The following is a 20,838-nucleotide window of genomic DNA, read 5'->3' as shown; positions in this document are numbered from 1 at the left end:
CTATGCACAGCTCATCTCTTCCAAGTGGGGATCGCCTGATCAGCCCTGCAGTGCGTGCTGCTGCCCCGCTTCAAGCCTGCAGTTAACTTCCCCAGCAGTGTTGTGCTACCTCAGCACAGCCAGCTGTTGGGGCTGCCCTTGTTTAGTGAGGGAGGGGGGCAGAGCCCCGGGCTCCGAGGGATGCTCCGTGCAGCCGCGCTCGGGCTCTCTCCGCGGCTGCCGCCCTTGGCTGTTGGTGCCGTGCGGGGAGCAGGAGGGCAGAGCCTCCCGCGGCCGCCGATCGTACCCAGAGCTGGAACAGCTCCTGGTGCAGCCGCCAGAGGGCATCGGGATAAGCCGGAATTATCCCAAAAGGTAAACACCCATTCACAGCTCCTCATTACGGAGCGCTTATTTACCTGTGAAAAAGCAAATCCTCATCCTGCCTTTGCACAATACAGTACAAGTGCTCACATTCCTGAGAGAGTGTTTGTAGTCCTCACTAAGGTTACAATAGGGTTGTCGTTATTAGAGGAAAATAAAAACTAGGGGGTTTTGGGTTAATGAAACAGGTAAGGATACCTTCAGAGCACAGCAGGCAAGGGGTAGAAAAAAAAAAGAATTAATAGAAACCACAACGTCACCAGAAACACAAGTGCTCCATGCAAGATCAGGGAGAATTGGTAAGTAGCTTGTAAGTGACTGACAAACACAAAAGGAGACAAACAGCCAGGGAATTCTGGAGAAGTCAAGCAGCCTCCACAGGTTCAGCCCAGACCACAGTTAGAAACCTTTTCCCCACTAACTCAAAGCCTGTCTATTTTCACATACTCTGTTTTATTATTGCTATATCTTTAAAAGAGCCATGACAGTTGAAAGCATATTCATTCCAAACACAGTGTAAAACAAACAAATACCTTCTCAGGAAATAGATAAAGCTGTGAAAGGAAATTGGTGTCTTGGGGGCTAAATGAAAAATCTGTACTACAAACCAAAATTATTCTAGGTATTTAAAGTGATATAGAAAAGGCAGCTCATTTTTTGCAAAGTTCATTCAAGAAAACCTGTCAGTGATCACTAAAGAGGGCTCCTTACATGTCAGTCCAGGTGACTAATACAGATGTGGCAAGTGGGCGAAGGGGCCCACAGAGCAGAAATAGATATTTTTGCTGCTTGTCTCTATCTGTGCAGCTTGAATCTAATGAGTAATTAACCATAACACACAGAGGATAGTTAGTGCTTCAGTTAGTGCTTCAGATCTCAGAAGGTTTTTGCAGCATCCCTTTTGGTCAGGGAGGATCATGTTGCCAATGCATTTTGGATTATTTTGTTCCCCTCTGGTTCTGCTGGACACAGCCTTGCAATTCATCACCAGGGCCTGAGGGCTGACCAGTGGCTCTGACCTGCATAGACTTGCTCTTAGATGTGGACTACAAGAAGCATTTGTTAATCTCTGCCAAGCATTTTGTCACTCTTCTAAGTAATTAGATGATTCACTTCTAGACCAGGCCAGATTGCTGTATCAGGCACAAAAAAAGACCCAAAGAGCAATCAGAACAAGTAGGAGAGTTCAGAGACAGTCATGAATAAAAATACTGTAAGTCTGGAAATATAAAGTATTTCTCTGTTTTGCATACACCCTAGCTTTAGGCTAAACAGTGCACAAACACAGACTTGAATTTCTGGAAAAAGATCTGATCCAGGCATGTCTGCAATTTTTGAGAATTTTTTTTTACTGTTGAATGAGGGCTGGGGAGGAAAAGACAAAATTTCCACCCCTCCCCCCCCCCCCCATCAGTTTCAGACCTGAAATCTTTCCTTTGCCGTGTGTGGCGTTGGAGTTTTTTCTTTTGTTTTGGTTTTTTTTTTTGGGGGGGGGGTGTTTAATTTTTTTTTTCTTTGCAGTCTCAAATACTTGTGATTATCTTCTTTTGGCATCCAGCTCAATGTCAGCGTGACTATGTTTGTCACAGGTTTTCTATGCTGCTGCAAGCAGGACTCAAATTAGGATTGGTGTGACCAAAGGACAATAGCTCTGCCAACGAGACAGACTTTTTTTGATCTAACCAGCAGATGCTCTGCTAGCGTCTCTCACTTTTCTGCCTCTCTCTTGCCTGAAGGACTGAAACCAGCCTGTCAGTGCGATCGAACTCGCAGGAGCTACAACTGTTTGCACAAGGTCTGAGTCTAGCCTAATCCCTACTTTAATAACTGCTTCCAGCAGCTACTTGTGAGGGCTCTGGTGGTAAACTCCATTTAATAGATCATAACTTTAAAGCAGAGATTTTCCCAGAAATGGCTGCTCTTTTTATAGAGGCTATTTTGCACTCTAGTGGATTATTTTAGATAGTAACAAAATTGTTCCTGTGTATCTTTGGCCATCAATGGCTTGCAAGACTAGTACTATAGGAGGAAGAGGAGGCTAGAAAGAGAACATGATGGGGTTCAAACCTTGAATTCCATTTTGTTCCCCTTCCCTGTTACTTGACAGGAGTTTTGGAAGAAGAAGAACTAACAGACAAATGAAAGACCTGGCATAAAATATTGGACCAGCTTTCCAGGTGTCGCTGAGGGGCAGCAGGTCCAGAGGTGTCTCTCCAGTCCAGACTTAAGAGGATCTCAACTGGCTTTAGCTTTTCATGCAAGCCTGAATGCTACTGACTGCCAGTCATCCTGACAAGGTGATGACTAATGGGGCAATTAACTCCCTCCCCTAACTTGCTGTCTGTCATGGCAATTGGAAAGGAAATAAGAGCACTTTTCCCTAAGGAAACAGGTTGGCAAATGGTTTTGGGTCTGTTAAAACTTTAGTGTTAATGAAATTTCATATTAACAAAATATCAAAAAGTTGTTCCAATGAAGAGCAGGTTCAAGCCCATATTGCCTGCTTTATAAATTCCTTTTAAATTCATGTTCACATGTTGAAAAATTCACTTTATAGCCAATCTCTAATTCCACAGGAGTAAACTGCGGAATTGCCATCCTCTGCTGAGTGACAAAGATACAGTTTTGCATTGTCCACTTCATACAGTAACAGCTTTCCACAGTGTAATTGGTTGATTTGTGTAAAATTAGTTTAAAAAACTTAGTTAAAAAGTGGCAGGCATCAGTAATTTGTTTCCATCTCTTTCAGAAGGTTGTTTTTTGCTCATAAGTCAAAATTGAGGCACATCTGACTGGTTGTTACTCATTATCACCAAAATCCAGCTTCTAATCATTCAAGCTGATGCTTGCAGAGGTGCCCTGTATCTCTGGTGAATTGATGTTTGTACCTATAGAATCATAAAATGTGACTTCCAGACCTGCAGACATGCCCAGAGCACGAAGGTCAGTTTGTGATGCATCTTTGTTGCTCAATTTCAGAGCTCAAACTGCCTTTAATTGGGCAAGTCAAAATTTTTCCTTAGTTCACACCTTTAAGGGAACAAGTTTTAGTATGGATCTCAACAGGACTTCCTGAAAGGAAAAGAGAAAGGCAAAGGAGTCACCACTACCGGACTAGCCTGCTCATTATGGTGACCAAGAAGCAGCCAGACTATAATCCAAGAGCCACTGTGAAAAGCTACATGACTAATCCTATTTTCATTGTGTGGCTGGTAGCAGGAAGGAGGATGTAGCACAACAGTCAATTTATTGGAAGAACAATGTAGTCATTCATCAGGGCATTATTCTGAAATAATTTAAATGACAGTAGAGCAGCCCACTCTTGACTTAAGAAAATACAAGTCATTCAAATTCCATATCTAATAAGGAAATTGTTCCACTGACTTACTGGTTGGCATAAATTACATGTAGCTAATATGTTCCTGTTGCAGACCCTGAGGACTCTTTGTTTATGCTAAATGTGAATATATTTTAGCACATGAATTACTATCCTCCTGCTTGCTTCTTGGGCGCCTCCAGAATCAGTAATACGTTGGCATAACTTTGCCATTTGTCAGCCAGCAGTCTGGTAGCACATTTGCTCGTCAATCTAATTTTAACCTTTTCTCATACGAGCACTTGGTATTTCATGTAAATCAACCAGACAGTCTGTCATTCAATGGGATACTATCTTCATAGTCTTCTGAAGTGTGTGCTCTATTGTATGTGCTCCTTATTGAGTAGCAGAGGTAAAGTAAAACTAATATATTACTTCTGGTTCCTTAATAGCAGAATGCCAGGAATCTCTTTATTACCACAATAGAGACAAATGATATGTCTGGCAGAGGCTCTGGACAATGGGCCTGGTAATGCATTCAGCATTTTCTGAATTGAAAGGTCTGTCCTGAATGGTAAGTAGTGCAATGCATCATTATAGGCTTCAGAGCACATATTCTGGGTCTGTTCCTGTTATCACTCTAATTTGCAGCTAATAATATTAAAAAGTACATTTGATTGATGAATTAAAAAAAAATTTTTAACCAATTTCCCTGTGATTCCAACAAATTTCTTACTAAAATATAATGCTGTCTGTAAAAAAGAATATAATTCATTATGAAATACATATAAATTAGTTAATGATAATTTATTCTCTTAATTTGCATAAAAAACCTGAAAGGTTTAGTGGTATATCCTTTACCTTGTAAGGTTTTTCAGAAATTATTTTGGCTAGGAAAATAGTATGTTTGAAGTTTAGCTGTTTTGTCAGTGTTGCTCTACTATTCATGAGTTTAATATCTTTGATTTTTTAAAACACTAGTGCTCATTTATGCAGCCTAATTAATAATAATAATGCTGCCCATTCTGGCTTGTTCAGATATTTTACTGCATAAGAATGTTAAAAAAAATATAACATTGCAATGAAATTATCTGTGGTGTTGTTAATAATTCAGTCCTGCATGAGACCTGTAACCATTTATTGCATGGTCCAAGAGTTACCTCTTTTATTAATTATGAATGGCATATTCTGATCTAAATTTTCCTGATTGACACTTTGAGTCTATTAGCACTACATTACATTTCACTTCACTCAGGCTTATGGCTGATAGAATAAAACTGCTGTGTTTACTGCTCAGTTCTGTTCTGAGCAGTGATTTCTGGCGCGGTGTTTGGTCTGGGGCAGACCCTGAGTGGTGCCTTCATTTGTCCCCAGCACAGTGCTAAGCAGAGGCAAAGCTCATCCTCTCCTGAAGCCTCACAAAGTCCCTTCTCAGTCCATTCATCCTTCAGCTGCTCTTTACTTACAGATTGCACCATGCTCTGAGTCCATCCCCACTGCCCTGCCTCCTCTCCAGCAACTTCTGTGTAAATTTTACCTCTTCTGCCATAGAATTGGTTGGCCTGGGTTGGATTTCTGGGTATGAGATCTATAAATACATATGATATTTGTTCCATTTCTACCACAAAGTTCTGTTTCTGATTGAAGCCACACTGTAATATAGTAGTAATATAAAGTGCTTCCATCACTACCCACAGCATCTTTCATAACTACACATCAAGCAAATGCAGTATTTGTCCTTCAGGATGTAAAGTGATATAACTTAGCACTTGTTTGACCCAAAGGTTTAACCAAAATTAAGTAAATATCTTCAAGGACATAGGCCAAAGGTTTTTGGCCTTGAATAAATATATCTCAGATGAATATGCCCCATAAAATATTCAGGTATTTCTATTACTCAATTTTGTATAACAGGGTTATAAAGGACCTTATTCTCCCTGCTTTAACAAAGTTCTCACATGGGAATTTGTTTGGTTTCTGTATCTCTGTGTTTTATGCCAGGCAGCTCCATTTTTTGCTCTCAGGGATGCATCTAGGCAAATTTAATACAGTCCGTGAGGTAGATTGTCTCACGCAATGACAGCATTTAATTTCACTGAGCCTCTCAAAAATAATTCTTCTAAGTGGTTTTGTTCATTTCATGTCCGGACCTCTGGTTTACCACCACTGTTCTTGCAGCTGTGAGTTTTACCTAGTTCAGGGAAGTGGATATTACCAATAAATGTTTGCTCTGAAGAAAAGCAGTGAATTTCTGGGGATTAAGGGAGTCTGCATTTTATTGCAGGCAGAATATTTTCTGGTCTTACTTATTGTCTGTGCATTAAGGCACACATAGTTGTGTTTAACAAACATCTTCTTTCCCTTCAAATTTTCCACTCTAGGTCCTTAGGGATTAGTGAAGAAATAATCAATCAGGGGAACTGAAATTACAGAATTATGTGTGGGATGTATCCAGCCTCAGATTTTTATTTAAGAAGGAAATTGATTTTTAATTCTGTGCCTGTGTGAAGAAAAAAAAAAACGAAAATTATGGCAATGAGTTGCTACAACTGCAGACAACCTGGGTAATATATTTTCTTGAAGTACATATCTAAGTACAAATTCAATTCTAGTTTTTAGCAATGTATTCCTCCAGGTATCAAGGCCAAAATCCAGCCATGTCTTTTGGAAGGTGTGTGGTAGGCAAGCACAATGGGAGAGTTTTGTCTTTCTCTTTTTATGTGATTTTTTAAGATTTGGTAGAGAAGTTTTATTGCTATTTACTATTAGCAAGCCTTTCTGTAGCTATTTATATTCCATTTTTAAAGGTATGTAATAGAATTGCCTCGTCTGCCACAGACCTAGTGCCCCATTAATGTTGGCAGCTCAGGAAGTTCTTTCTGAGAGCTGTAATGCCCATATCTCTAAATGCCTGTCAGCCCCTGGCACTTGGGCTGGGCTGCTGGCTCTGGGAGAGGCAGGGGAGATCTCTGCTGCTGCTGACCTGCTGCTCTCACCTGGGGCTGTCAGGGCAGCTCAGCCCCTCTCCGGCCTCAGCCTCCCTCCCCTGGTGCTCCCCAGCTGCCATGAGCAGCCTGGGCTTTGGGCACATCTCCACACAAAGGGGGTGGAGTTTGTAAGGGGCTTCATTGCTTTGCAGGCAGGAGTGGGGGGAAGAACAGGACGGGATGTCAGTTCCACGGCAGCACATCCCACAGGGCTGCAGCTTGGGCAGAGTCAGCACAGGGGGCTCCTGCCTCCCCACCTACATGCACAAGCCCAGAGGGCTATGCCCCCGCCAGGCATGCTGAGACAGGGTGGCACAGGAGCTGGTAATCTTCTGATTTGGGTCTTGAAGAGATGGGCTGGTGGCTTTATTTGCTGCCGTAGGTGGAGGAAAAGTGTCAGTACTGGTGGTGAGGGGTCCTCAGCTGGGACCCGTGGGGTGTGCCCCCATGTCACAGCAGCCTGGCCATGGGGAGGGGTCTGCTGAGCCCACTGTGCCAATGTGGGGTGCCCCAGGCACTGCAGCTTCCAGCCCCACGCCAAGAAATGCCATTTCCCTGCCTCTTCACAGGCTTTTCTAATTCTCAGCTAGGTGCATTCCTAGAACAATTTTTGATCCTCATTTCATCTCTGGCTATTTTTTATGTCTTTTTTCTTGCAGTGCTCCCCCAGCTCTTTAACTACTGCCCAGGGAATTGATGTGAACACTGGGCTGCCTCTGCTCTTTATGCCTGGCTTCCCACCCAGATCCTCAGAAGAGTGTTACAGCTGCTTGCTGCTCTGATTTGTAACCCAGCTGGCACTGATGCTTCCTCGTGCATTCCCTAAGGTAATTCTGCCTCCCTGCCATTTCTGCTTTTGTCTGGGGCTTGTCTGGGATTCCTCTGTTCTCTATCCCAAACTAATTGTGTTTTGCTGCTCAGATCAAAGAACCTGGTTTTATGTCTATTAAGATGAACATACAATGCAGTTTATGAGGAAGAAGCTCCTTTGGGAAGTGTGAGAGCAGGTGCCTGTGAGGTGGAAGCACTGCCCTGCAGAAAGAGGGGAGATTGGGATTATAACCAATACAAAACTTCAACGTTATTCTTTAGAATAATGGATTAATTATGCCAGTGACAGTGTGTTCTGTGTCCCTGTGTTAAGAGGGCCTGTATTTCTTCCCTCTGAAATGGGAAAAGAAAGTGGTCACTTAAATCCCTATTGACGTACAGCACATGAATTCCAGTTTTGATTTTATGAACAGCCTCTATCATCCTGTCTTGTCTGGGCTGCCTCATTCTCATTGTGCTGTGGGGTTAGACTCACTGTCACCATTCCTATAAATAGCCTGCTTGGTTATGAAGGACCAGTAGTGTTTCTTCTGGGAAGAGCAGGATTTTGACTAATGGCATTTTAGGCCAGTTTTTGTCAGACTTTCTATAGGAGATAGGGTTTGGAGAGTAGAATGCCTGCTAAAGAAAGACAGTAATCAAAGTATTAATGTTTGAAACACAGACACTTGGTAAGCCTGGAGAATCCACAGAGAAAACTGAAGTTTGAAGGAGCAGGATGGTGGAGTGCCTTTAAAACAGAGGCTTGACTTCAGGGCTGGTGAGAAGCAAGGCAGCTGCCATGTGGAAAAAGAGAAGCTCCCTGTGATCCTGCAGAAAGCTGGGCTGCGGTGCAAGGATGTCTGCAGTGCCAGAGAATCTGCTCTGCACACAAGAAATGTTCAAGTGCACTGGGGAGCAGCAGGTAAGGCAACACATTTTTCTGTAAATTTTTGGAGCAAATGAGGAAGTACCTGTGTGTAGAAAGCCTTGTGTTTCAGGTCTTTAGCTGTTAGTAATACCTTTTGAAGGGTGGAGGGCACAGGCAGGCAAACAACCTCAGAGCTGGTTCAGTAAGGATGGAGGTTTTTAAACTTGTGGATGGAGTGAGGATCCCTGGTTTTAAGGATACAGGAAATTTGGGCTGTGTGACCCTGTTCTGTGAGTAAATGCCTTGGGGACACCAAGGGGAACACTCATCCTGCTGGCCAGGCAGTGAGGGAAGTCCTATTGACAGTGCAAGAGGTCACACACAGCAAGGATTGGAATGACAGGTAACGAGGCTTGGTGGCTCTCTTCTCCTGACTATTAAAAGAAACAAATGCCCAAGATATTTGGGGGGGTTTTCTTACAACTAGCAACCAATCTGGAATTCAGATGCCATGTTCTACAGCCTGGGCAGTTTCCAAGGGCGCATTGAATCAACAGCAGCACCCTTTGTGCTGGGCAGTTCTGTACGGCCTGCTGAAAGAAAAGGAACAGAGCCCTGCATTCAGGGGTGTGACGAACTTCTGAGCAGCAAGGAAAGCTCCACGCTTGCCAGTTATCTCTTCTGTGCGTTTCCTCAGTTGTGGCTGGGGCCATCTGATGAGTGTTTCCCTCTCGCTCCCAGCGCGGCGCAGTCTGTCTGCTGTCAGCAGTTAATGAAGTCACTCGCAAGACGCCATCCCCTGGGGAAAAGAAGGGCTATGAACAGACCTGGTACTGCATCTCTGGCTGCAATGCTCTCAGGCCCGCCACTGCTGTGCCACCGGCTCTGATGGTTGAACCACTTCAGAACAATGGTCTTTCACTCTGGAGCTCCTGCTATTCCCAATGCCAAAAGCAGTGCCTTTCCCTCTGGCAGAGCTCAGTGAGTGCTTCTGTGCTGTCCCCAGGGACAGGCGCAGGTTCTGAGATACCACAAGAATGTGCAGGAAGTGAATGAGCAAACTTTACTGCAGCAAGTGCTTTTAATAATAGTCCTCAGTGAACGTCATTGTCAGACGTTTCTTCAGTGCACATCCTACAACAAGGAGGAAAAAATGAATATTTTTTTTCAGAGAACAAGGTTATTTCTGTGCCTCTGAAACAGAAAGGCAAACTGTTAATCTGATGAAAACATCACCTCTTTGCCCAGCTGAGCTTGCATGTCTAGGTGTGGTTAAGCTTGTGTTTAAAAGGAGTTGCGTGCTGGTCTAGACAGAGGTGAGCCATAAAAGAAGCAAAATCAGCAAAAATAAATAGAGATAAAGAATGGTGAATCATGATGACATATAGCTCAAAGTATGGAAGATCATGTAAACACTTATCATGCTGTGTAGAGCATACAGTCATTATTTGTGCAAGTAAAGCCAAAAGACTATTCAGTGCACTTTAATGACTATATTTGAAATTTAACCCACAATAAATTTTCAGTAGAACACCTTTGTAAGAAAATTTAGCTAACAATGCCAATAAATGGTGAAAAAGAGAAAAGCTAATTAAGGCAGCATTCGCTTTGAACGTTCCCTGTTCTCTCTTCAGAAGATGTCAGGGAAAAATTATTTTTAAAATGTTCTGTTTCATATATGCTATATATTATTTTATATCAGAGTTAATGGTCTTAGAAGGCCCCTGGAAACCAAGCTATCAAAATTTTAATTCTCAGAAAGCTATGATGAGGTTTTCAACAAAATGAAGATCTTTCTGCATTGTGATCCAAATGTCTGAATCATTCCTACATGAACAGAGTTACAGTTGTTCTTGTTGTTGCATATGAACCCTTGCTCGGGTGCCTCATTCTCATGCTTATATAAAACCAGAACAAAACCCAGCCCCTTGTTACTCATACTTTTCATACTAATTCTGGTTGGCTGAATTAGTTTCAGTGATTCATGACCTATGTTAAAATTTAACACAGCCTTTAATGTGTTCAGCCTGACACATGGTACCTTATAATATTGATATATCTCACCAACCAAGCAATCTGCATCAGCATTCTGAAGCACGCCTTGAGGGGAAAAGGATACAGTAGTCCTGATCTACTTCTCTGCCAAAGCTTTAATTAAACATTCATGCTATCAGTGAAGGAGCTTGGAGAAGTGCATGAAATGGCAGTCCTGTCGTTAGCAATATTTCTTTTTTATAGTTTAGGAAGATGGGAATATACCTCTTAAATCTGACATCTGTGACCTGGTTAGCATCTCAATGGTATTCAAAACTCTGATCTCTCTGGCTCTCTGGTATCTTATACATAAGAAACCACAAATCCATCTGATTTTCTGTATTCAGCACTTTTTTCCAGTAGCACCCACAGCAGACAGTGTTCAGCAGAGCAGAACTGGAGTTGTGGTGCTCTGGCAGTGGGTCTCATCCTTTTCCTGGGGTACAGAGCTGTGAACCCAGGGACAGGCATCTCCTTAGAGTTTGTTTCCCACTGCTGGGACCCAGACAGTCTGAAGGCTGGTAAGGCAATCTTCAGCCTTCTGCAGGCCACTTGTGTGGGAGGTAGAGCCTGGTCCAAATGAGGTTTCATTTAGCACCAGCTGCCCCTGAAATGAGGCTCTGCCAGACTACTTAGGGATGGCACTTGTATGATAAAGCCTTCTGGCTGTGTCTGCCAAAATGTCTTATGAGGATCATGGAGAAATTGGTTTTTCTTCACTCAGTGGAACTGTCTGGGGGTAGAGAATACAAATGCTGCCGTTTCTCCCCAGGGCAGAAAACCTACTTGGAATGATGAACCTTGGCATCTTTAGAAGATGCTTCTTCCCTCCTTGAGAACCATGCTAGCAGCAATTAATCTCATCCAACAGTGGTGGATATTACAACCACAGCCAATATCTCAAATGGTTGTTTAAAATCAGCTTCAGCAAGCTTTGCTCCCTTTCTGACCCTTTCCTGGCTTCCACATCTCTTGTGCTTGGCTATCCTCCACCCAGGCTTTCAGGCTCAGATTTGGAAATCCCCTGCTCCTCACAGTGGACTGTTATTTTTCTGGCAATATTTACCTGCCATCCTTGTGGAATAGAGTCAAGGCCTCTGTGGTGCCTGTGCTGTTATTCAGTGTTAATAGACATTGTAAACAGATAGAGATTGTCAGATTTCTGCCACAAGAACTGCACTGAGGAATTTCCTCAGCCAGGAAGTCTGCCCAGGTTGGAGCTTGCGATGCTTTGTCTGATCCTGAGTCTGGATTTGTTCTAGTAGTAAGAGGAGAGAAACTACTTCTGAGGAATGACCTTCCTCAAGCTTCACTATAACAACAGAAGGAGCACAATACCAGGTTCATGAAGAAAATCATGCACCCTAAGAACCATGAACTTAGAAGAATATCAGCAAAAAGCCAAGTCTTGAAAGATTCGTTAATATGCAAGTTCAGAAGCATGAGCTGAATCAAACTGTCATTGCTCAACTCACAAGCACAGCAAATAAACTTAAGAGAGGATTTGGAAGCAGCAGGGAAAGAAGAGAAAAACACTCCTTTTAAAGTGGTTGGGACAAATCAGATGGTAATGTATGAGAACATAAACATCAGTTCAGGATAAAGGAAAAATAGGCTTTATTACTCCCCTTGAGCAATCTGATGATGTAGGAGACCTAGTAAAAATGAATGTTTTTATCAGTAATGTGATGCACAGGCATCATGAATAGCTGTGTGTCAGCACAGTCTGAATAGATATCTGCAATGGTTTTGTTTACTTCTCTATTTGCTTAAAACTGTGGATATTGATCAAATTTCACAAAATTAGACCGAAAATTGTGACATCGTGAGAATGTGACAAGTAGGCACTTTCCACAAGTGTTGACACTATTAGATAATCTAAATTCAAAATTTTACCATGATTTTTGACTGTTATGTCATGTGCCCCTCTTATCTAATCTTCATATTAATACGACACAGGCAGAAGAAGGTGGTTTTGTTTTCCCTGCATGCAAGAAAGTTGGCACACTACACAGCTAGAGGGGAACTTGCCTGGCTTTGTAGTATAGAAAGAAAATGTGCTCTGGAGCATCTGATAGGCCCGAGTTAGGAACCAGTTTGCTCTTGGCTGCGAGTGAGGAAATTGCAGAGGGAGGCTCCTCCTGTGGGTCAGCCCCAGCCCTGTGGCTGCTGTTCCCTGGAGGTTTGATTGCTGCCATATCCATGACTTGGCTTGGTCCTGGGAGCAAACCAGTGTTTGACCTGTTTGAATATTTTCTTGGTTTTTTTCTGCTGCTCTCAGACATTGCTGAGCCAAATTTTTCTGATTTTAGAGGGCATTCAGATGCCTCTTCCAGATTAATGTTAACTCGCTGACCTCTTTACCTTTTTCTTGTACTGTTTTAAAATTTTTTGGTGTTCCTCTGGTAGTTTGACACTCAAATGTCTCTATTGATTAGGGTGGGCAGGGTCTTGCTCTAACTGAGAAAATCTCATCCACCAGATCAGCATCTTACTATAGATCAAAAGAAAAATAATGTTGGAAAGAATCACATCATAACTGACTAAATAACTGACAGCTATGAGTCAGTGTCTGCATTTCTTCCCTAACACAACAGTACATGGTAGACTGGCTTTGAATAGGTTTTGTCCCATAATTTCAGGTAATGATTCACTCCCAATGACTAAAATATCTCCAGGAGAACTGATGAGACATTTCATAAAGTTACTCAAGTTCTAAAGTATATTCAGGCTTCCACTTTAGCTCTTTCATGCAAAAATACTTATTTTAACAGAAACTATTTTAAAACTGCCTCATAAATATAAGTTCAGCAGTACTGAGCATAGTTTTAAGCTAAAATTATTGTATTCCAGGAAAACACACACACAGTATGTGCAAGCAGTTTATTATTTATTCCATTTATAAAACAGAAGCTGTTTTAGTGCCACTGGCAGTGCAATCATCTATGGGATGAAATATAACTGTACCAGATCACATTGTAGGATAAAAAACTAAAGGAATGAGCAGTGGAAAGAACAAAAAACAGAGGAAATCTGTGTGAGTAGGTTTGTCCTGAAGGAAAAGCTTCCACTGCAGGGTTTCATTCCTGAAGAGGGTGTGTTAAAGCATGCAAGATAATAAAGAGCAGCAGATGTCTTAAGAATTGGTGTTATAAGGAGTGTTGTAAGGAATTTAGCTTTTGAGAAGGAGGATTTTTCACACAAACTGGATGAACTCTGTTGGAGCAAACATGGCACTGATTTTCTGGAACCGAGATTGCTATAATTGGCATCATTATAATATAACAAATCATGTAGCATGTTACAAAATAATAGATGATAACAACATATACATATATACACACACACACATCAGTATAATGAGTAAAGGAATTCTAAGAAATAGGAGAGGATGTTGGGGGACACTTGTAAGTAATTTTGATGCCTGGTTCTGAAAAGCAAAGCTTGGTGAATAAGTTAGGGAGGAAGAAATATCAGATGGAAGAAAAATGAGCACTTACATGTCCATGAGTGGGAATGTGATGTGTGTGGCCTGGGTGTTAGGAATAAAAGGGATGTGACACTTTAAAAATAATTTGCACATTGTCATGGAAGATGAACTGAGAAGTTTGTGTACAAAACCTGCAAATGCAGGCTAGAGCTGCAGGATCCAAGGTGACCCCAAATCTTCCACAATTAGTGAAGGATGGTGGATGGGTGATCTATGACTGAAACACACTTAAACTAATGTGTAGTCTTTGGAGAAAACTAGAAATAAATCCAGAGAGAGGTGGCCTGGGCAGAATGGAATCTGTCCAGCTAAAGCTCTTCTGAAAGGCCACTAAGGAGCAACATTTTCCAGAGAGGTCTAACTCAGATGGCTGCAAGCATGAAAGAGAAGCTCCCAAGCATTGCCTCACTGTGGGAGATTTTAACTCCTCAGAAACAGAGTATAAAGCAAATGTTGCTGATAAGAGTAGAGCCAGTTATTCCAGGGTGTAATAGCTGGCAGATTTCATCAGCAAGCAGTCACTGGGCTACCATGGTGCTATTCTAGGTGATCTTTGTTAGGTAGTGATGACATAGAGCAGCTGGTTGTAGAAAATAACCTAGCTAAAGTTATCCCAACTTGGTTAAACTGAAAATAAATGAAAGAATGAACAAGAATAGGCCTGTTGGCTTCTCAAAATTTGTCCTTGTGAAGTATTGTACCTAAAGGAATTAGTTAGTGATATTAATTGGATGAAGGCTCCAAACCTATTAAAATTTACTTTAAATAATAATTTTAAAATCTGTAATTTGTCCCATAAGGAGAAAATGAAGAGTGCTAGCACCTTACATATCCTTAAAAAAGAAATAAAAATATTAGGAGTTAGCAAAGAGAGTGAAAGCCCCCACCATACCAGATCATCAGTGAAAATGGTATTTTGGGAACCTGGAAGCGGAGGGTGCAGTCAGATCTGTCAAGTTTGCAGACATACCATCTGTAACAATATTTGAAAAAGTGAAAGTTTCTCCTGTCACACAAGGAAAAGGGAGTCTGGTAGGTGGCAAGTACTCTCTGGTAGAGATTAAAGACTGTGTATGTACTGCCCAAACCAAAAAAAAATGCTCTTTCTTTTTTTTCTGTGAAGATGATGGTCCAGATCTTGGAGAAAAATGGAAGCATCTGTAGAAATAAAAGCTAACATTTACAAACTTGAAAAATTTATTAACAAGGTGCAGTAGGCTCATAGTGAAGTGGTGTTTGTTATCCATTCTAAATTGCTCAAAGAAGAAAAAATAAATTTTCAGGTGAAGGATCAAGTTTTGCTTTAAAGATCTCCCAAAACAAAGGAGAGAGAAAAGGCAGAGGAAAAAGTAACTTGGCATCTATATATAACTAACTTTAGTAATCTGGAAATTTTGTATGCATTTTGCAAGAAATAATAAACAATTGTATGAAGATAAAATATAGAAAACTATACAGGGACCTGGAGGTGTCAGGTAGAATTTAATAGTGCAAGTGCTGGATCACACCCAGACTGAGGTGGAAATGATTTCTGTTGTAAATTGTGGAGAGTTGGTTGGGTAAGAGAAACACCAGAATGTCTTGGTCAGTCATGGAAGGATCCTGAGAGAACTGAGCTGAACATGGGAAAAGCTAAAATGATCCTCCTTGGATATCATGTAGGAGACTTAAAAAAGGGATACCTGGGCACAAACACCATTGTAGGAGGCTCCTCTGGGTACTGAGCACAGTCTGTCAGCCATAATTAAGAAAGTACATTGAAGGAAGGGCAGAAAAGCAGTACTGCACAAAACAAAGAATGATGGATATACAATTGCTCTCTATAAATACATCAAGGGGAGGGGAAAGAAGGGCAGGGCAAATACTAGGGAGGAAAGAAGCTATTTAAGTTGCCAGACAATGTTGTCATTAAAATAAATGGATATATATTGAAAGTTAGTCCATCCAGGCTGGAGCTGAGGCAGTTTCCAGCCATGAGAAGACCAAAGCCTCTGAAACAGTCTTCTAGTAAGAGTGACAGGGAGAAACCACTGTAGGTGTGGGTATCACAGTAAAATGGAAGTTGTTTGTTTGCAAATTGGATGATAGAATTCACGTAGCTCTTGCATAAAGGTGAGTAGAGCCACTTTCTCTTTGCCTCTCTGCCAGAGTCAAGCAGTCTGACAAGACTTATAATGGATTTCCATGGTTTAAAATTTTGATAAATCTGTTTGTTAAGTGTCAAACTAGAGCACAATAAACATGAGATAAGAAGGATGAGGTATCAGTGGATCTAATATTATTGACAGCATTTACATGATTAATAATTTTGAACTCTTGGAAAACATTGTTAAAGAAAACCTGCTCTGCCTTACTCATTTGGTATTATTCAGCAAAATACTTGGAATTTATTTAGTTTGATTTTATTTTTATTTAGAGGCAGCTCTATTTACATATTTCTAGTTTTGCGTGGGTTTATTAGGTATTTAATATTGGCAGTTCTGATGAGTACTTTAAGAATTGTAGAAGCAGCAATCATTCTGCTGTATAATATTGTTTTTCCAATGTTCCTGTTTGCATGTGAGCAGACACTGTTGGTTTAAATTTCCTTCCTGCTTTCAGAAGAAACACGTAAAATTAAGGCAAGATTTATGAAGTGCAGTAATAATTTACACTGATAAAGATATTGCAAATGACTCCTGACACTTCAGAAGCTTGTACCCAAGCTTATGACAAAGACAATGGAAGTAATGTTGTGTTTTATGTGAGAGATGGAATTTGAAAAAAGGATGCAAAAAAATTAAAATTCTAATGTAAGTGAATACAGAGTTTTACAAAGAGGTGACTATCTCCAAAGGTTTCTATAAAAGTCACAAAGCAAAATATTGTTAAAAGGTAATAGGACTCTCAGTATCACCTTTTTCCCACGTGAGTTTGAGTGCTCATTTTGCTCCTCCAGAGGAGCACAGTAGCCATAAGATGGCAGCACTCTGCACAAAAGGCTTCTGAAACCGTAAATTCTGCTCTTTTCCCAAAAAGAGCCGGCAGCCGCTGGCGAGGACGCGCAGCCTGAGCGCTGGGTGTCTGGAAATGGAACCAAACTGGCCCAGCCCAGAACAGCTCCAGAGCCTCCAGAAATGGAGCTGCTTTCATGCAGTACCTGAGCCCACTCTCCTCAGTATTTAGCAGCTGCTTGGCTAGGCTAAGCATTCTTATCTGTTTTGGTTATTCTAAAATAACCTTATTCAAACTCTGTGTTTTAACAAAGCACTATACCTCTGTCTAATCATAGGAAGGTCAGCTATAAAATTATTTTCTGTGAGTACAACCAGAGCAGAATCACTTTTTTTCAAGTGATTTAATCTCAGCTACACAGTTTGGAATTTACATAAGGGTGGTCAGGCCTGAAGTCACTGTGTTTACCCAGCCTTACAGTCTTTTCCAAAAGCAAGCCTGGCCTGCTGCAGGGCTGGGATACAGGGTTGCCCTTCCCTTGGTGCTGTTGCAACAGCAAGGCCATCACCTTGTCCCTTCTGTGATGGGGTCTGCAGGTCTGGTTTGAATTTAGCATTAATCTGAACAAAGTAAGTTATTAAAAGCTCTTCAGCTAAAGTGCAGGGGTCTGAGGAGCTGTGGAGCTCAGTGCAGTTCCCATCCCCAGCTTGATCACCCATCTACGCTGATCTTGCTCTGCTGTCTCTGCCCCACATTCTTATAGTGCAGGGGAAGCAAGGAGTGCCATGTGACCAAGAAAAGCAAACACAAACCAAGTGAGATTTGGTGGGATGTGTGGAAGTCCCTGGCATAATTTGAGTGTCGTGGGCTGGTTGGCAGTCCCACTCTGTTTTCCTACGATTTCCACCTGAGCCTTTCTGCAGTTCAGAGGTCTGATTGTTTCTCTTTGAGTGTGAGAGTGTTTTCAAATCTGAAAAGCAAACAAATCTTTCACGTTGCTCACCCATGCCAAAAACACTGAGAACAAAGGTTTCCTCACGCCCTTGGCTGGAGACAGCCAGGTCAGAGCTGTGGGCAAGGTGAATACAAGTTGAAAACACCCTGAGTTTCCTGCCTGCTGCTCGCTGTACAGTTGGAGAGCAGTCCCTCCTCCCTCCTCTGCCCCTCTGCTTGTTCAGAGACAGGTTGTTGACTTCACTCCCTGCCCTCCTCTAACAGCAGCACTGCTCAGGAAACAAGAGGAGACCAGAGCATGAATCACAACCTGAGTCACCAATTCCCAACACCTTGTTTTGCTCAGAGCTGGAGGGAAAAATTCCTCTCCTCTGTGTGATTCTCCATCTCCTGTGACCCTCCAGAAGAGGCTACAGACACCTCCCATTCTTCCAAAACTGCACTCCATCATGTGTAGCCATGATTGCAAACAGCACCTGGAGGGTAGGAGAGACCACATTTCTCTGGGCTCTGTGGAGGAGTTTTGGTCATAGGCCCCTAATGGGATGTGATATTAGTACACTCCAAAACACAGGAGCTGGAATGAAGCAGCTCCATCACTGTATGTATGATCTTTGCTTTCAGCAAGCTCCTGGTCATTCATACAGGACTCAAATGCTTACAGCAGTTTCTTTGAATGGATGTCATTTTCTGTTGTAGCAATACCCGTGTCCCACCATGATGAATAAAGAAAGAGAGAGCAGATATGTCAACTAAAAAAAAAAAGCAAAAACAAAAAGTAGCAAAATAATTAAAGAAGCAAAAGTTTCTGATTTTGCTGATTTGTTACTTTCACCTTCACTGTGAATTTCCCCATTAAATACAACTGTTCATTAGGGATTGTTGCTTCCTCTTGAAATGCTTTTGCCAGCTCTCCCTAAAGCATTGTCAGATCTGTACTGCAACAGAGACAGGCACAGGACAGATCTTGCAGTGTCTGTGCAGTACTTGTGTGTGGTTTCTGTCTGTTCTGGACTGGCCTGTGGGCAGAACTCTCACACCTCTGTGTGGATACTTGCATTATCTCTAGCTCCTTAAAGTTCTGGCTTAGAAACTTTTTTCAGCCTTCATTGTTTAGCTAACTGACAGGCATCCTCTGGAACATCTGCCATTGCTGTTCTTTGGAACTGGGTCTGTTGGGCTGCTGGGGCTTATATTTCTGTGCAGACTCTCCATAGAAAATGCTTTCCATTTCTGCTGGCCCAAGAGTATGGAAGCACTTGACTACGCAGCTATGGAACCTATGTCTTCTTTGGGAGAGAGGTGTTTTAACCTGTAGACTTTTGTAGAATCTTCACTTACTACCTTTCAGGTTAAAAAGTTAGACTGAAGTCTTAAAGTCTACTCTGATTCCCTGCTAGAGATTGTCAGGAGCTTTGAGGATTTGATTGGGAAGCCAGCCAGCCAGAGAATAAAGTCACCAGATGGTTCAAGTACAAAGCAACCAACCTGCCTCTGACCTAAGGAGTGCAGCCCTTTGCCTCTCCCAGATGCACTGATGAGTAGGAAAAGGGTGGAGAGAAGGGAGACTCTACCTCACAAACTTTTCTCAAGCGCAAGAGGTGCCTCCCTGCACCTTTGTAAATATTGAGAACCATCTCAGCTGGGGGACATTCAGTTTTAAATTGTTCCATGTGTTTCCAGGCTTTCAGGGTGTGAGTGTGCATGACTAGATCACAGGGAATCAAGAGCTGGCTTGTGTGTGAAGCTGAGAGATCAGGGCTGTATTTGTGCCAGGAATGGAGTGATAAACAGCTGTTTTCTGATGTGTCATTTAAAAACTGTAACTCTGATTTAATAGAGACCAGAAATTGCTCTGAAATGATATAGTGGTTGATAGAAACAATCATAATTGTGTTCTTTCTGTACGATAAACTTCCTTTTTGTTGTATCTCATTGAACCAATGTCTTTAATTTGTATTAAAAACCTTATGCAGAACGGGAACCCTGTTGTTAAGTCAAGTAATGCCATGACCCCAGAGCATTTTACACATGCTTCCGACATCAGCATGGCTACTCCAGACTGAGATTCTACTCTTCTAGTGATAATTAAAACAAACAAAGCATTGATCTAGTAGAGGAACTTCCTGGTCAATTTACCTTTCATTTTCATAGGTGATGTTTCAAAACAAGAATCATCTGTCTGCTGCCTGTCTGGGTGTTCTTACCTTGCCCAAGGTTTACTCTTGGTGCACACTGTCTCTCTTTCAGGACCTCTCTTAGGCTCCTGCTCTCAATTTTTTTTCCTTGTCTGTTTTTGTTGTTGTTTGTTCTGCTACTTTTTTTTTCCTCCTCTGCTCTCTCCAGACAATCCAGGGAGATCTAATAGATCTCTTAATAATCTAATAGATTCCTAATAATTTGCAGAAACTTAGCTATTTTATTCAGGAAAGGCTTAATTCAGATAGTCTTTGGCAGCCCCCTCACTCAGAGGCAGGCACTTAGCCTCCAGCCATGCCATTGTTGCCAAGACCTATATAAAATATTACCTCACAAGCAAGTGGGAAACTGATAATATCAAATAGAATTTGTAAGTTTTATGTAGGCTGTATTACTAATTATCTCTCTACTTCAATGTTTGATATCTTGAATCCAAGAATAAGTGTTTTGTTTGTTAATTGCCAGCTGTTCAGCTGGCTGGTCCTTAGTTTGAGACACTGCTGGTGGCTGAAGCACTGCCACCAAGCCCTGTGCTTTGGAGTGTTGCTGTTACCAGGGGTCAGTAGCCCGTAAGAGCTACAAGGTGATGTTCTACACTGAGAGAGAAAGCACTGAGTTTTGGGGGACTGCAAGGCTGTAGACAGAGTAACAGTCTTAAAGGACACATACACAAATGTCAGTCAGACCCAGGGAAGCAGGATATTTGAGTGGCATATTACAGGAGGATGTTTTTCTTAGCAAGAGCAAACACTTTTGGTTGATTCCACTTCTATTTGACCTTATGTGATTACATAGAGTGTTCTCACAGAGTTGTGTCTTCACAAACTGAGGGAACATAATCTAATCAATGCTTTTTCATGCCACAGAAAACTGCTGTAGC

The 20,838-nt window shown here is 41.8% G+C and overlaps 1 protein-coding gene across 1 annotated transcript in view; it reads left to right on the top strand.

The window, feature by feature from the left end:
* The first annotated feature begins 8,020 nt into the window (after positions 1-8,020).
* Positions 8,021-20,838, top strand: part of ITGB6 (integrin subunit beta 6) — a 47,385-nt gene continuing 34,567 nt past the window's right edge. Inside the window, exon 1 of the mRNA XM_018911460.2 lies at positions 8,021-8,401. The gene's annotated coding sequence lies outside the window, so the exon portion shown is untranslated. The remainder of the gene's footprint in view (positions 8,402-20,838) is intronic.

The sequence above is a fragment of the Serinus canaria genome, chromosome 7, assembly GCF_022539315.1.
Source record: "Serinus canaria isolate serCan28SL12 chromosome 7, serCan2020, whole genome shotgun sequence".
NCBI classification, from domain to species: domain Eukaryota; kingdom Metazoa; phylum Chordata; class Aves; order Passeriformes; family Fringillidae; genus Serinus; species Serinus canaria.
Note: the sequence above shows the minus strand (reverse complement) of the source record. Positions and strands in the feature narration are given on the sequence as shown.